Raw genomic sequence first — 16,198 nt, forward strand, 5'->3', positions numbered from 1 at the left:
TTTTCAAACCTGTTACAGGCTGAAACTATTCGTGGGTTACTGATAACCTGCAGCGAATAGATATTAACCCAATCAGAAATCAATGTATTAGCAAGATGGGTTCCAACGATGTTGACAGGTGGGTTTTGGCAATGTAAATGTGTGCTATGGGGGATGGGATTACAGATGGAATATGGGGGTGCCATCAATGATAATATTGACGTATCACTACAATACATGTATATCAAAGAATAGAAAAAAGAAATGTTACACAACATATAGCAAACAGAGAGAGTAAGTGACTTATGTCTGATTAGCAGCTTAGTTCCTGCAAAAGGACTAATCAGATTGATGATATATGATATAACAAGATGGTTCTCAGCACCTTCAGGCTTCTGGAAGGGATCCACGAACACAGAGGAATCAACAGGCCCGGAAGAAAAATCCTCTACTGTCAGCTTTTGGCCCACACCCAACATCAAGAAATATAGGATGATATAATATGAAACTACCCGGTCTGCAGATTGAAAAAAAAAAAATACACCCCACGAGCAATATAGTTTTCATCAATATTAGCTTAGCCCCATCAACCCAACACTAACAGGCCAGACTATCTAACACTAACTATCTTGCAAAATGAATAGTAAGAAATGTACAGGAATGAAAGGTGATTGATATATCAGGCTAAGGGCTGTAGTTCCCAAAAGAAGAAGATACATCTTTCCCTTAATAAGATGAAGATTTGAGGCACGACTTAAAAAGACAAAAGCAAATTCTCCAATTTGTGCAAGAGAAACGCCTACCAGGAAAGAAGACCTCATTCCATAGCCAAAGGCTCTGGTCACCACACTAATCACTATTGTTTTTATTGTAACAACCAGAATGACAGATGCAAAAATATCTACATGGCTCCACAGAAATTGGACATGTATAAGCATTCCAATGCTAGCAAGAAAAAGTGCCATAAATAGGTTACAAATGGGCTCCACCTGACCTAGTGTATGCTGAGCAAAATCAGTGGTTGATATCATAACACCAGCAACAAATGACCCCAACTTAAGACTGAGGCCAAGTCACTGCACCAAGCTAATAATAAGCAAAAAGCCACAGAAGCTAGCTGATAAAGCTCATTTGTCCTGGCTCATCGACTTCAAGAAACAGGGAACAAATGACCAACACAATATGGATGCAGCAATCAGGAACACGGACAACACAAGCAACAATTTTGCTATGGATACAATCCCTTGAATAAGGCCACCATTGCCACCTAAAACTGGAAGCAAAACAAATAACAGACCAACAACACAATTCTGGAAAATAAGTGTTCCGATTGTGACCTGGCTATGAACAACATTGGTACTATTATGCTCCACCGAAAACTTGAGCACCACAACTATTGATGACATGGACAGAAAAGCACCAACAAATATGCCCTTTAACAACTTTGCACTACATAGCACTCTTTTGCAGGGGAAGAGGATGCAACTGGTGGATGGACGCCACAACAATATGGGGTGATGGCAATATCAATAAAACTTCTGATTTGAAAAGAACAGACGTTCAATTATTATGATATCATAATATTGAAAAGAAGAGAAAAACAAAAAAAAAGGAGAAGAAGAAGAAAAAAAATGATTAGATTTTGATACTCCCTTTTGCGTATCCTATGATGCCCAACATCACAGTCCCAAACCACTGATTTACTTGGATGAATGTAAGTTCCTCCAGTATGGAGAGGTTGAATAGTCACAAGATTAAGAATCTTGTCCTGCAATGCCCAAACCTCATCCATGTGGTATGCAGTCAGACACGGATATAAAACATTTTGATAGGATGTCCATACATTTGTTATCAAACTGTCCTCATCAAGGAGTTTATCCAAATCCTTCACAGAGCTTCTCTTTTCTTATTAAAAAAATTGTTAGGTAATCTGCCTTCATAATATTGGTCGATACCACCTTGGATTTTGGCTGAAGATTATTTCCAGACGTTATGGAACCAACGTGTTCAGCAAGAGAAAATGGATAATCATATATAATGATCATCTATACAAAACCGACTCTGCTCTGGATCAAACTTGATATCCCTCATAATCTCAGAGGGGTTTGGGTGTTGAAAGGCGAATCAATAAAGCAAACAATAAATCAACTTACCGGATGACTTCTGCAAATTAATCTTAGGAATAACCGTTAAGGTAACTGGGAGATACATGGTCATCTTCCCTGAGCATCCCATTGGCAGGCAAGTGGGGAATCAATACAGAAAATGCAGAATGCTAAAATACCCAATATGATCAGAATATATACAGAAAAAAAAAGGTAAGGTAACGTGAGAAAGCTTTGGCATACAGAGATCCAGAAATTTCTTTATAACAGTAAGCTTCTTGCAGTAAACTTTATTGAGAATGACGATGTTGATGTAATCCAATATAGTATGGTATGCTAACAAAACATGATACTTATACAATAAAATCAAAAGAAGATGGAAGATAGAAATTGTAATGATAAAACAAAGACGGCAGAAGAAAATATGAACCGAAAATAGCAATGAAACTCCCATCGATCTAACATTCGATCATATGGCATAGCAGATAACGAATACAAGACAAGAAAACATACTTACAGGACTAGAGCATGGTACTGAATGTTGTCCTTCGTGAAATTGATGGAACAAACAGGGATATGCATCAATCAAAAAATCAAAACATTTCAAGTAATTACGATCAACAAAAACTTAACAAAAAATAACATGAAATCAAATTGCAGTAGCGATGGCACTTTGAGCCATAATGCAGTAGACATAACAGTTTAAACATAAGAATCCAGATGAATATAACTAATTGGGGCTAAAGGAAAAAGTGGAGCGTAGAAGCAAAATCAAAACCCATGTCGATTCATCAAGACGGGATTTGAGATTTTGATGTAAACAAAGAAATGACAGACGAAGAATTAGGAACAAATCGACTTATAAATCAGAAAAAAAACAAAAATACTAAAAAAAAGAGATAAAATATGGGAAAGATGAAGGAAATATGTGGGAACCGTGGCTCCATTCATTGTAGCACAAGGGTGTATCGGAGTTTGCTACAGGCAACCCGATAACCCATGGTGCGGTAATGGTGATAAAATCAAAAGAAATGACAAAAGATCAGAGTCAGAGAGAGAGGAAGATCTTACCTGATTCTACAAGGATTCTTTGACAAAAGAGAGTTCTTCTTTGTTCTGGTATATACCGAAGAAATAGAGGAGAAGCATTAGGAAAAAGAAGCAATAGGATGAGAAATCGATCTCTTCGATGTAATGACGAGGTGAAAAGAAAATGGATTGTAGAGAGAAAGGGGAAGAAAACCAGAGGTGCCGAGGTGAAGAAGTGATGGAGGGGTGATAACGGATGCCTTTAGGGTTTTCTTGAGTGCCTTTTTAAGAAAGGAGAGGAAGGTTTGAGAAGAAGATCAGTTGGAGATGGGCGGAGGAGGAAGAGGGTGGTTCCCCGATGGGCGAAGCAGAGAGAGGGTTTGAGGAGAAGAGGGTTTCGAGAGTTCTGAAAAAAAAGTGAAAGAGGTGAGAGTGAGGGCGATTTTCGCCCTTTTCCTTTCTTACGAAGGGTTTTAAAACCCTAAAAGAAAGTTTTGCAGAGGAGCCCCTTTGATTTTCAAGATTTTACAAAGAGGGGGCTCCCGAGGTTTTTAGCAAAATTTACTTCAAAAGGGTCAAAATCATTTTGTTTTTCTCGTTAGTTTTTCCAATTTTTTTTGGTTTTTGTGTTATTTTTCATTTTTTTGTATTTTTTGGAATAAAAGTCTAAGACTTTACGAGAAAACAAAGATTAGACACTAATTTTTTGTATTTTTGCGAAGTATTTACAAGAGAGAGATTTTCTGAGAACTCAAGGCTATTTTGGGAAAATTTCTTCAGAAAATGGGTTCATATCTGGATTTTGAGGAAATATTCGAGGTTTAAAGCCTCGAATCGAGAAATACAGAGTTGGGGATCCAACAGTGTGCCGGATGAACTGCCCGAGCCATTCAGAACCATTTTTTTGGTATTTTTATAATTTTAATTTGGAGCTCAGATTTTGATTTAAAACACTGGATTCGGATCCGGAATTGAATTTGAATATATCAATATGGAATTTAATCCAGAAAATCTGAAGAATAACTGAATTTTAGTTTTGATTTTCTCAGAAGATAGAGCCAGGGGCAAAAAGGTTATTTTTACAAACCTTTAAAAAATTTGGGGTGTTCACATAAGTATACAAAAGAACTTCTCAAGAGGTTTGAGATGGACTCATCGAAATAAAAAAGAAATCCTATGAGTACAACTACTTGTCTTGATAAAGATGAAAATGGTAAAAATGTAGATACTAAGCTCTACAAAGGTATGATCGGATCTCTATTATACTTAACTGCAAGTCGACCTGATATTATGTTTAGTATTTATATGCGTGCTAGATTTCAAGCTAATCCAAAGGAATCTCATTTAACTGCAGTAAAACAAATTCTTCGTTATTTGAAAGATACTTCAGATTTTGGTTTGTTTTACCCAAAATCATCTTCCTTTGATTTAGTTTCATATAGTGATGCAGATTTTGCAGGAAGTAAATCTGATCGCAAGAGTACTAGCGGAACTTGTCATTTCTTAGGAAATTCCTTAGTCTCTTGGTTTAGTAAAAAGCAAAATTCAGTGTCACTCTCAACAACTGAAGCAGAATATATAGCGGCTAGTTTAGAGTGTTCACAAGTACTATGGATGAAACAAACCTTAAAAGATTTTGGTTTGAATTACTCCACAACTATTTATTGTGATAACACTAGTGCTATAAATCTTTCGAAAAATCATGTTCAGCACTCAAGAACTAAGCATATTGAAGTTAGTCATCATTTCTTAAGAGATCATGTGTTAAAAGGAGATATTTCGTTAAATTTCATTTCTACTAATGAACAACATGCCGATATCTTCGCTAAACCACTTAAAAATGAAGATTTTATGAGAATTATAAGAGAACTAGGCATTTGCTCATTTTTGGATTTATAAAATGCTGATTTTTGAACAAAATCTCAAAATCGCACCATATTAGTCGACCGATAAATTTCTAGTCGACCGATGCTTTAAAAATTTTACAGAATGAGTCGCACCTTATTAGTCGACTAATATTTTTAATTTTTTTTTTAAAGGACCCGATACCCCTTGGTTTTTAACGCATCGTTTCATTTTTACGCACCTTTTCGTTTTTCTTAAACGAAACCCTTTGAAAAACAAAACTTTCTCTCTCTCTCTCTCTCTCTCTCTCTCTCTCTCTCTCTCTCTCTCTCTCTCTCTCTCTCTCTCTTTCGAAAAACCCTCGGAGTGAGGTTCGAACCTCTCCTCGCCAGAATCTTCTGGCCGTGACAGGGAGTCTCTTGACTTTTCGCTGGAATCCTCTTGCCGTGACCGGTGTCTCTTCAGTCCTCGCCGAAATCCCCTTGTGGCAGCCTCCTCTCACCTGCCGTCATCCACCTCGGACTCCTCCTCGTCTCTTCCCTCTTGCCTAAAATCTGTGGAGAATCGACATCCCTTTTCAGTGGGTTGTTACTGTTGATTATTTTGGCCACTACCAACGAATTTGAAGGCACATCGTTCACTTTGAACAAAGTGTTTCTATTGCACGACGATGGATATCTTCCTCCTGTCGGACGTCATTTGGAAGCCGACATCAACACCATCTTCAACTGTTCTTCTCAACGACTGTGTTGATCAATCATTCTCTGCAACTGAATTTTTTTTTTGGGTGAATCTGCTTCAACCATGCCTCGTCAGAAGACTGCATCCGCACAAGGTTCTCCTCCTACTACACCTCCAACAAGACATGGATTTTCTCTTAGATTACTCTGAAATCCTCTTTTATATGATACTTTTGGATCGATTTCTGCACTTCCTATTTTACCAGGCTGAAATGTCCTATTTCACCTGTTTTCTCGTTACAAAATCAGAGAATTATTTTCAGGTATTTCACATCTTTTTGATGTCGGTGCAGGCCCCCTTCATTATCCTTTTCTGATCCACTTGTTTTACACAAATTTACAAATTGATCATGAAACTGGATTTCTTTTCTCTCTTGTTCGCGATGTTGAAATTGAGTTTGATTCTAAAATGCTTGGACAAATCCTAGAAATTCCACCTTCAGACACTCTTTTTAATACTATTGAACTTAATGATGAAAGAATTTTTGAACAAATTCTTCTTCCTAGTGCACCTCATTGTCCTCCTTTCAAAAATACCAATCTTCAAACTCGCGCACTTATTGCTGGATGAATTCTTGCCCACAATGTTCTACCTAAAACTAGTTCTTTTGATTACTATTCCACAGATCTTTCTACGACTCTTTATGTCTTATTTGGAAATATTTTTGTAAATTGGGCCAACGTGTATTTTACTAATTTGTGGAAACAAAAACCATTTCTTCCTTATGGATGTCTTCTTACTCGTATTTTTAGATATTTCAAAGTACCCTTAACCAATGAAAAATATATTAAGCAAAAGGAGTTCTTTGATCAAACTATTTTTAAACGAATGAAAATCAAATATCTGCCTCCTTTAAACTTTGATCAAACTGAACCATCTGAACCATCAATTTCTGAACCCTCACCATCTCTTGTGACACCTTCATCTCAAGCAAAACGAAAGAAATTTTCTACTAGTCAAGACAATGATGAAGTTTTGCAGCGACTGGAAGCTTTGGAGCTGCATCAACACACTTTTCGTGAAGATGTGACTCAACAACTTTCTTCGATTCAGAAAGATATTACTGCAATCAAGGAGTTTCTCAACTCACTTTTCTGATCTTTGTTTTCTGTCTTTACTGAACTTTGATAATTTATGGGTTGTAATATTTTGAACTTGAATTCACATTTTGCTTATACTATTTCTGCCCTTACTCTTTTTTATTATGACAAAGGGGGAGAAATAGATAGAACTTGCATAAGAAACATGAGAAATTAAGAGAAAAAGATAGAAATTGCATATTGCATCATAACATGGAAATTGCATCATGTGAAAGCATTGAAAATTACATTTATGAAAAAGTTTTAAGTTTTAAAAATGCATGAAGTAATGATGGAAATGCAAACCAATCAATATGTGATATATGTGCTTTGAATGTACTAACTTTTAATGTTTTGCAGCATATTGATAGGGGGAGTAAAATATCCATCTATGCATCTAAATGCTCCATCTTTGATTAGTTTGTCATCATCAAAAAGGGAGAGATTGTTACGACAATGAAGTCATACATGATACTTCAAATACAAGGTTTTGATGATGAACAAGTGAATCAACTGCATTTCAGCTAAGACAATGAAGAAAAATGACAAACATTGAAGAATTCGATGAAGAATCTTTGAAGACTAGTGTGCAAATGTTAAAATTCATTAAAAGTCTTAGATTCTTGTAAGAGCCTTACTTAAAGTGCATATTCCAGTTGCATTTCACCTAAAAAGTCTTTAGAAAAACTTTTCTAAAAGAACCCTTCATGAAAATCTTTTTAGAAAACTCTTTTCTTAAATTTTCGTGTTTATTAGTCGACCAATAGACTCACCAGTCGACTAATTCTTTCGCGCCAAATTTTCTAAACAAAATGTCATTTTTGTCAAATTAGTCAACCAAAGGTTTTATCAGTCGACCAGACAGAATGTCTGTTTTCTGGAAATTTAGCAGCAGTCGACTAATGATTTTATCAGTCGATCGGACAGAACATGTATTTTCAGAAAAATTTAGCAGCAGTCGACTGAAAGGTTTTTCAGTCTACTGATGATATTATCAGTCGACTAATTTTTTCTCTAGTCGACTAAGTTTCCAATCTTCAGATTTTCAAACGGCTCGATAAACAGATCAGTCGACCGACGATAACTGTCAGTCTAATAATAGCTAATTATCAGTCGACTAACTACTGTTTCAGTCGACTAATTTTGTAGTTTTTCCTAAAACTTTAAAAAGGCATGTCTTTTCATTTTTCAAACATTTTGATCGTTCAAAATGGACTGTTTTGACACCCTTTCATACCCTCAACGTATGAAATGTTTCAACTATAAATATGAGTGCATTTTACACTCAAAAGCACTGCAATTCAATGAATTTGAATCAATTACTCTTTGCTTTTCACTCATATTCATTTTCTCACTCACGTGATATTTTCACTTCAGTTTTTCACTCAAATTCCTTTGAGAGACAGTGAATTCGTGAGTAGAGTATTTCAACAACCTCAAAATTCAATTGCATCTCATTTGCATTCATAAGAAGGGCTCGTAGGTTGCTTTTGTAAGTTGTTACTTATTTCAATTTTCTGTAAAAGGAAGGGCTCCTTCGTTTAAAGGAGTTGTTTGCTTTCAGTAGGTGTGTTACTGAAAGTGGGATCAGATTTGGTCTATATGATCTTGTAGTTACACAAGATTGATCGTGGAAATCTCAAGCGGGTTTTGCTTGGGGACTGGATGTAGGTCGGGAAAGACCGAACCCTGATAAATTATTGTGTTCTTTGTGTGTTTGCTTTGCGAATTGCAAAATCCGTCAAAATTCCGAAGACGATATTTAAAAGCACTATTCAGCCTCCCTCTAGTGCTCGTTGTCTCGATCCTAGTACACTTTCAGGTCAGTCCAGACCCCCCTTTAGTAACCTTTGGGCGGTTTTGAGGCCGAGCATGCAGCAGTCCCAGTTGGGTTATTGTAGCCTCTATGTTTTGGCAGGGTGGTCTAGGCCACCATGGACCCAGACCCACCCTGGTAGACCCACTCACGAAGTGGGGCCACCATTTGGGGGCCAACCCCCACTCGTTTCAACCCCATGGCATAGGAGTCAGGTGCACTTGGCACCCGGGTTGCCTCCTCCTTGGTGCACCCATCGAGGGGGAGGGCTTGGGCAGTGGCAGCAGCCCTGGTTTAAACCCCTATCAGATTCAAACCATAGAGCAACCCAGTCCCTTTCCCTCTTGGGAGTTGCCTTGAGGGAACTGGAAACCGAGTGCACCTAGCACCCGGATTCCATCATCTGGCCGCACTCACCTTGTGGGGCTCCAACTTTGTTCGGGCATGGTCTAAACCCATTTCGGGGTCAGACCAGGGGGTATAGACCCACATTCTGTGTCCCCCTTCCCCTTTGCTCAGCAAGGTCTGGACCCATTGGGACCAGACCGTGCTGCCTTGACCGCCCCACCCAAACTGGGTGTTAGGTCGCCCCCATGGGTGCACCTAGGTGCGGGTGCGGGTTGTGGCCTACAGCCTTGGTCGGGACCCTTTCCCGGGGTCCGACCAGAGGCATAGGCCTAGCACACATCCCTGTGTGCTACCCTGCCCCATTTGACACAGTAGGGTCTGGACCCAGAGGGTCCAGACCGTGCTGATGTGTTGACCCACCGGACAGGGGTCTTTGGGCTAGCCGCAGCCCATTAGGGTTCAGGCTAGGCCTGGTCCGAACCCACTGGGTTCAGACTAGGGGCTCTCCCATGACCCATCTGGGTCTGGTCACTGTTGGACCAGACCTTGCTAAGTGGTCTAGGCCCAACCCTTTGGGCATCTAACCCAACTGAGCCCTCTTATGGCACTCTAGACCTAGCCGGGTGCTAGTACACCCGGGTGAGCTAGGTGCTGCACTCCTTGGGATAGTGTTGCACCCCAGCAGCACTTGGTCTGCACGTGAAGTGCAGACCAAGGTTGACTTGGGCCCAATGGCCCAGTCAAACGGCAGGCCCCCTACAGGCCTTGGCTTACTCCTTGGTGCAGGATTGGCACCGGGTGCTAAGGCACCCGACAACCTTGTTGCCGCTTTGTGCGGGTCGGTGTTGGACTGCACGCAGTCTGTGGCCTGTTGTCGAGTTCAACTGGATGCCATGACCTTGGTGAGCCTCCTGCTAGAGCTCACTAGGTGGCGGTGACTTCCCCTTCATTGCCGCCAACCTACAAAACGAAAGAACTTGTTAAGCGAGGAATTTCTCTTGTAAGCAACTTGAGCGTTGCGACCTTGGGCATCCGATGCTCGTGCCCCATTGTCCCATCATGACAGCAAGGTGGTTAGGCTTGTGACATGTGTCACGCTACATGCTTGCATGTATTTTCCCCCTTTTCGTCAGACGCTCTCGGCAGATAGTCTTGTCCGTGCCTCGTTTATGCCTCGTTTGTGCGGGCAAAATGTGGCTACGTATTTGGAATTGATAATGTAATTCCAATATGAATGGGATTAAGTTGGGCCTCGTTCTCGACACTCATGAGTGTTGATTGCGCAAAGGTCCTTCATAAAACAGGGGGACCCGATCTGAGAGGGGCCTAATGGCCACCTCTTATAAAATCGACCCTCAGGGGGTCAAGAAAGGCATCCATTACAATACACAATTCTCCTCCTTCTCCAGCATCCTTCTTCCCCTCGATTCCCTCCTTTTCAGCAGCATTAGAGGATCTCCCAAGCATAACAAAGAGAAGACTCTTTTATCCTTTAGAACTTCAATAACATCCAGGTAAGTTATCATTCGACCTTCATTCTGGCTCTTTTCACTTGAATTTCTCCAAAATTTTCTCATTTCTAATCCCGTAAATGCACTCTCGAGGGTGCTGGGTTGCTCTTAGCAACATCAGCTCCTCTCCTGTGCAATAGCAAACAGAGTAATCACGCTACAACATTTTTTTTTTTTGCTCATGCTGCGAATTTTGGACTCAGGCTGCCGGATTCAATAATCCAGCAAGGTTCATTCGAATCCCAGTCCAAATTTCCTGTTGAATTTTGCTTTCTTGTTAAGTTTTTGGTAAACTTCGGACTCCCCCTTTTGTGTCATTACTTCTGTTTTGAAATTCGATTCTCTTGTTTTTATTGGTCAATATATTTCATTAAACACCTCTCTCGTATTCACCCTGATTTTGAGAGGTATTGGATTCCTTTGCTTTATTTTTGGCATTATATCGATGTCTTTGCTTCTGTGTATCCTTGACATCATAAGCATCAAAGCAAGGGATATGACAAACGGTGAAACCAGATGTTCACCACACTCCATCGTGCGTGCTATGCATTTCATTGGGTCCGAATGAGGCTTGATCCGATGTATATGACCATCCCCCGCCCCCTTTTTTTTTTAAGTTCAGTTTTCATTCTTTTTTTTTTCTGGCTATTTCTACGACACATATAATTTCTTTTCCTAGCATCTTCAAATATGACGCCTGCTCTTTCTGAAGCATTGCAAAATCCCGTAAGAGGTTCTCGCCCCTTTGATCCGGTTGATGTGAGCATCTCTGATGGCATCATGAAGAACGCAGCATATACGTTTTGCTGTAAAATCACTGAATATCCTGTAGTGAGATTAAGTATATTTTACCATGAAATCCTCCACCAAAGATCAGTTACTCCTGGACTGGCACATCGATTCATTGAAAATTGGTCATCAATCTGCTGATAGAATTACTCAATGCTGAATTCGGATGTTTGCATCAGTTCGTTCCAGCATCATGTTACTATGCCAAATTCACTTCATGTGCTTCATGTTTTGATTTGATTCATAACATCAATCGTCTATTTTCTACAGCATTTCCTTTGTTTGTTTTTTTTATTATTGCTTTCTCACTTCAACATCTCCGCTATGTGTGAGCATGTCGCTTGTTCAGGAACAGGGTAGTAGACAAGATCAAGAGATTTCACCATCCGGTCCATGTGACCCGGTCGCAGCTGACTGGACTAATTAGATCACAAGGATATTTTATCTGATCTACAATCTCCATGTTAAATCCAGATAAGCTTGCTTTCATTGAATATCAGCTACAGTTGAAGCATCATATCCCATCTGATCATCTTTCTTTTTACATCATATTCTTGGTTGACAATACCAAGTCCACCTGCATTTCACCATCTTATTAGTTTAGCCCATTCATCATCAGGTCATACATTAATTTCTGCATCAACTTATGACAAATTACTTGCCAGAATATCAGATGGCTCTTTTGTTATAGAAATAAATTCAATGCCCATACACTCCTCAGGGTCATTCGTTGATCCTCCCAGGCATACAGATGAGCCCAGCAGCTTAGTCAATATTAAAGACTCTTCTTCAGTTATTGATAGATTGTCTTATGAGAATGATGCCTTTGATAGTTCTCCTAAAACAAAAAAAAAATGTGCTTTCATTCTCTTCTAAAGAGGATGTGAACTCGCCTGGTATTCAACAGCAAGGGGGTCGTATACAAGCTATCACTAGTAAATATTCATAATGACGGGCAATTTCTGAAGAAAAACTTTGAGAACAATATACTGAAATATCTTAAAGGCAATTGCAGGGATTCCCATCAAATACTGTTTGATATCCCTAGTGGCTTATCTGATTTTCATTAGATAGGTCCAGTATGTGTGCATTTATTTATTATGAATTGTTGTATATTTGTTAATTGAAGTAGCCATTCCCATAATCCACTATATTCTTTGCTATTCATGTTTTTCTCCTTTTGCAATTTTTTTTATTGATTTTCTTCAGGGATTTCCCCCTCTGCATCCTTAGGTTGCCACTATCTGTAGAGTATTTCTGATCCCCATTTAGTCTTTGTTCTGTATACTCATAATGATACCCAGACCCCCATTTCAGAGAGGTCTAGCGAGGTTTGATGGTACAGGTCCAAAGCCTCTGCGTGGCTATGATTCTTAAGAAGCTTTCCAATATGCTGACTGTAGGGTACCCATGTTATCATCAAGGAATCAAGGTTATACCATAACATCCTGCTGCGCTGGCTACAACAGTCAACTCCCAGTATATGCTTTCCAGCTTCACACTACCATCTCACTAAACATTTTTAGTCACACTCACCTATGGCTGTCGTCATTAGCCCATATTCTCTCGCCATATGCACAACTGCCACAAATATTCCCAGCACCCTGTCAGCCTCCCATTGCACTACCTACTGTGCATATACCCATTTCACTACCAATACCTTCATTCCCATAGCACCTTTATTCACCCTTGTATGACACTCCTCAACACACACTACCTCACTGTATGTTTTCATTATGCACCCACTGCTGTCATACTCCATTACTGACATGCGACATGTTTTCACTTTCACAGCATTCATCTATTGTATCTTACAGTTGCATCTTACCTCCTATCGTTATATATATAAATTGTTGACAAGCTCATAAATAGACAGCACCATTACCACTCATACAACATACATAACTTGTTGCACTTCCTTATTGCTGTGCACATTTTATACCTGTATCATCATTTCAGCTCCACTTTCGCAGCCCATATGACCTACTACCTATGAATTTGCTGCCACCTTCTCCATTTTCACAACCACTCATTACCTCAACTCCCCTTTAATTCATGGTACCTTACACTGTTATCCCTTTGTCACCTTTTTTTTTTTCACTGAGCATAACTCTTACCTGTATATCCATTTGCAGCAACCCCAGCTGCATCATATTGTATCCCATTCGTAGCATGTTTCAGCCTATACATTATTACAACACCTCCTACTGCAACCCTCCATTTGCTACTGCACCTTCAACCCCTTTCATTTGCCTAGCCTCTTATACATGCATGTTCACTCGTAACACCCACACTCTACTAAGGTGCTGTTACATTTCCAGCACCATCAAGCTTACACTTCATCTACTGTTTTTCACAATATTATCTTGTAACATTTGTCAAATGGCTATCTGTTGTATATCTCCATAGCAACGTCTACCACTTTACCATCCACCATTCATTGTATACATATATCTTTCATTAAAACCTTGTATATGCCTTCTTACATGTGAATTTTTGTTTGCCTATGGTATTGCTTATATATATATATATATTAATATGTATAGTTATATATGCACATTTTCTCATAAATACAAGATATGCTATACGACTCTTGTAGCATGATGTATCATCTTAAGCTAGAATTAATTTCTTTCATTTTATTTTGGCTTGGTGCTAATTCTTCTTTCTTGCAGGAATCTCTAGAAATGTTGACATCCTTCTTAGATTAGGATTTCAAATTCAGTTGTAATAGTTAGGTATTAATGAGAATGTTTACATTTACAGCTTTTAGATAGAATGAATGAGTATTGTAAATGTCATAAATTGCTTGTTTTTTTCATGCTTTTTGCCTTTATTTTTTTAAAATCTCACAATGGTGAAACACGAATGGCACATGCACCATTTGATAAAAGGTGATTAATCCTAAGTTGGCAATTTACATCAATGGCCATAGTCAGGATTTGAACAAGACTTAGAATTTTCATCTTTTATGGAATAACACTGGATCCACACTGGATCATTTTTAAAATTCATCATATTTTCTTTAAATATATTTCTCTTTTATCAGAGTTTAGTTTAAAATTAATTCAATACATATATCAATGGCCACGGTCAGGATATATTGAGAGTTAATTTCATTTTAAACTCTATAAAAGCACAAAAATGTATTTTATTTCTTCACCTGAATTTAAATCTGATTATTATATGATACATTCAATGACCATAGTCAGGGATGTATTATATCTTCAATCTTATTTACATTCATTTAAAGAATGAAATATGCTTTTCAAAACCAATTTCAAATTCTTTAAATTCATTCATCATTTAAGACAGAATCACATCATATTTTCAAAATTCTTTTTCAAAAACCCAAGTGATTTTGAATATCTTTCTTCAAGTCTCTATTTCAAATTCAAATTGTATCTCATTTTCAAGATTCAAAATTCGATTTCAAAGTCCAAATTGACTTTGAAATTTCAAATTCATTCTGTACTTCAAATTTCCAAATTCAAAATTCAAACTTCAAAGTTCAATTTAACTTTGAAGTGTCTGATTCACCTTCTGATTTTAAATTCAAAATCAAGTTTATCTTCAAATTCAAAATCAAAGTTGAGATTGATTCTGAATCTCAAAATCTAAATCTTCCTAAGTTTTAAATTCTATCTGAGTTTTCAAAAACCCAGATCCATCTTCAAAATTCCCATTGGGACTTTTAAAATCAAAATTCAAAGTTAGATCCCAATCCCAACTTGGATCCAGATTTTCAAATGCAATCTCCATCTTGGAACTCAGACTTCAGATCCAAATTCCATTTAGGACTCAAAATTCAATTCCATCTTGGATCTCAGACTTCAGATCCAAATTCCATTCCAAAATTTGAATCCAATTCCATCAAACTTCAGATCCAAATTCCATTTAGGATCCAGAATTCAAATTCCATCTTGAATTCCATATTTGAAATCAAATTATATTCCCAACTCCAGATTTCAAATCCAAATCCACTTTCAGACCCCAACTGGATTTCTTAAATCTATTTTTTCCATTCGGATTTCTCAACTCCAAATTCCATCCTGATATCAAACTTCAAAACTGATATACCATTCCATTTTCAAATCTCATCTCTTCTCCTAAATCCAGGTTCAAAGTCCATTTCTGACTTTGAAACTTTATCTCTTTTTATCTCAACTTCAAATCCCATTTTATCTTCCCAAAAACTCTGATTATTTCAAAGACTTAGAACTTTAAATCTCAAGTTTTGAGTTAGAAATCATTTCTTCACTCTATTATCAACATTTATCTCAGAAAACTTGGAAATTTTCAAAACATTTTCTCAAAAGAGCATACATCCTTGCATTACACAAGCATGACTCTTTGTGCATTTTAGACTTAGAATAAATTTTTAGATAATACTTTAGCAAAGCAAAAAGGCATAAATTCGATCCTTGGTTCGATTACCCCTGGTAAAGGCACCAGGAACAGTCGAACCTCGTACCGACGAGCGAGCCCCGTCTCTCAATTTTTCTCGCAATATTTTTAAAACGGAGGCGAGTAATTTTCTAAATATTTTCAAATTAAGGTCAAGTGAGACCCCGCAAAAGAGTTCCTCTCTCTTCTTTCTTTTCTTTTCTCTTCTCTCTTCTTTTCTGTCTTTTTCATTTCTTCCCTCAAAAAGGAGAAATAGAGGTCAGAAAGGAAAAAGAGAAGGAAGAGAGAGAAACACCAAGAGAGGAAAATTTTTGCGATGATCACAGTTTTGGCGACCGTGATGGGACTCGTCTTCGTCTGGTTGGATCTATGCCTTTTGCTTTGTTTTGATATTGTCTAAGTCTTTATTCTATAAATGTCATCTTCATTTCCATGCAAACCTTAGGAGCCTAGACTCTATCCTAAGTTGACATAATGCATATGGGATTTAAGTATGGTTTTGTAGGACCATATTGAGGAGATTATTCCATGTTCACATTAGACTTAGGT

At 38.1% G+C, this 16,198-nt stretch overlaps 1 pseudogene; it reads right to left on the reverse strand.

Annotated features, from left to right (window-relative positions):
• Positions 1-599: 599 nt before the first annotated feature.
• On the reverse strand, positions 600-11,628 carry LOC149848987 (K(+) efflux antiporter 5 pseudogene; annotated as a pseudogene).
• Positions 11,629-16,198: the final 4,570 nt, after the last annotated feature.

Source organism: Nuphar pumila, chromosome 1 (assembly GCF_984573655.1).
Source record: "Nuphar pumila chromosome 1, dmNupPumi1.hap1.1, whole genome shotgun sequence".
Lineage (NCBI taxonomy): Eukaryota > Viridiplantae > Streptophyta > Magnoliopsida > Nymphaeales > Nymphaeaceae > Nuphar > Nuphar pumila.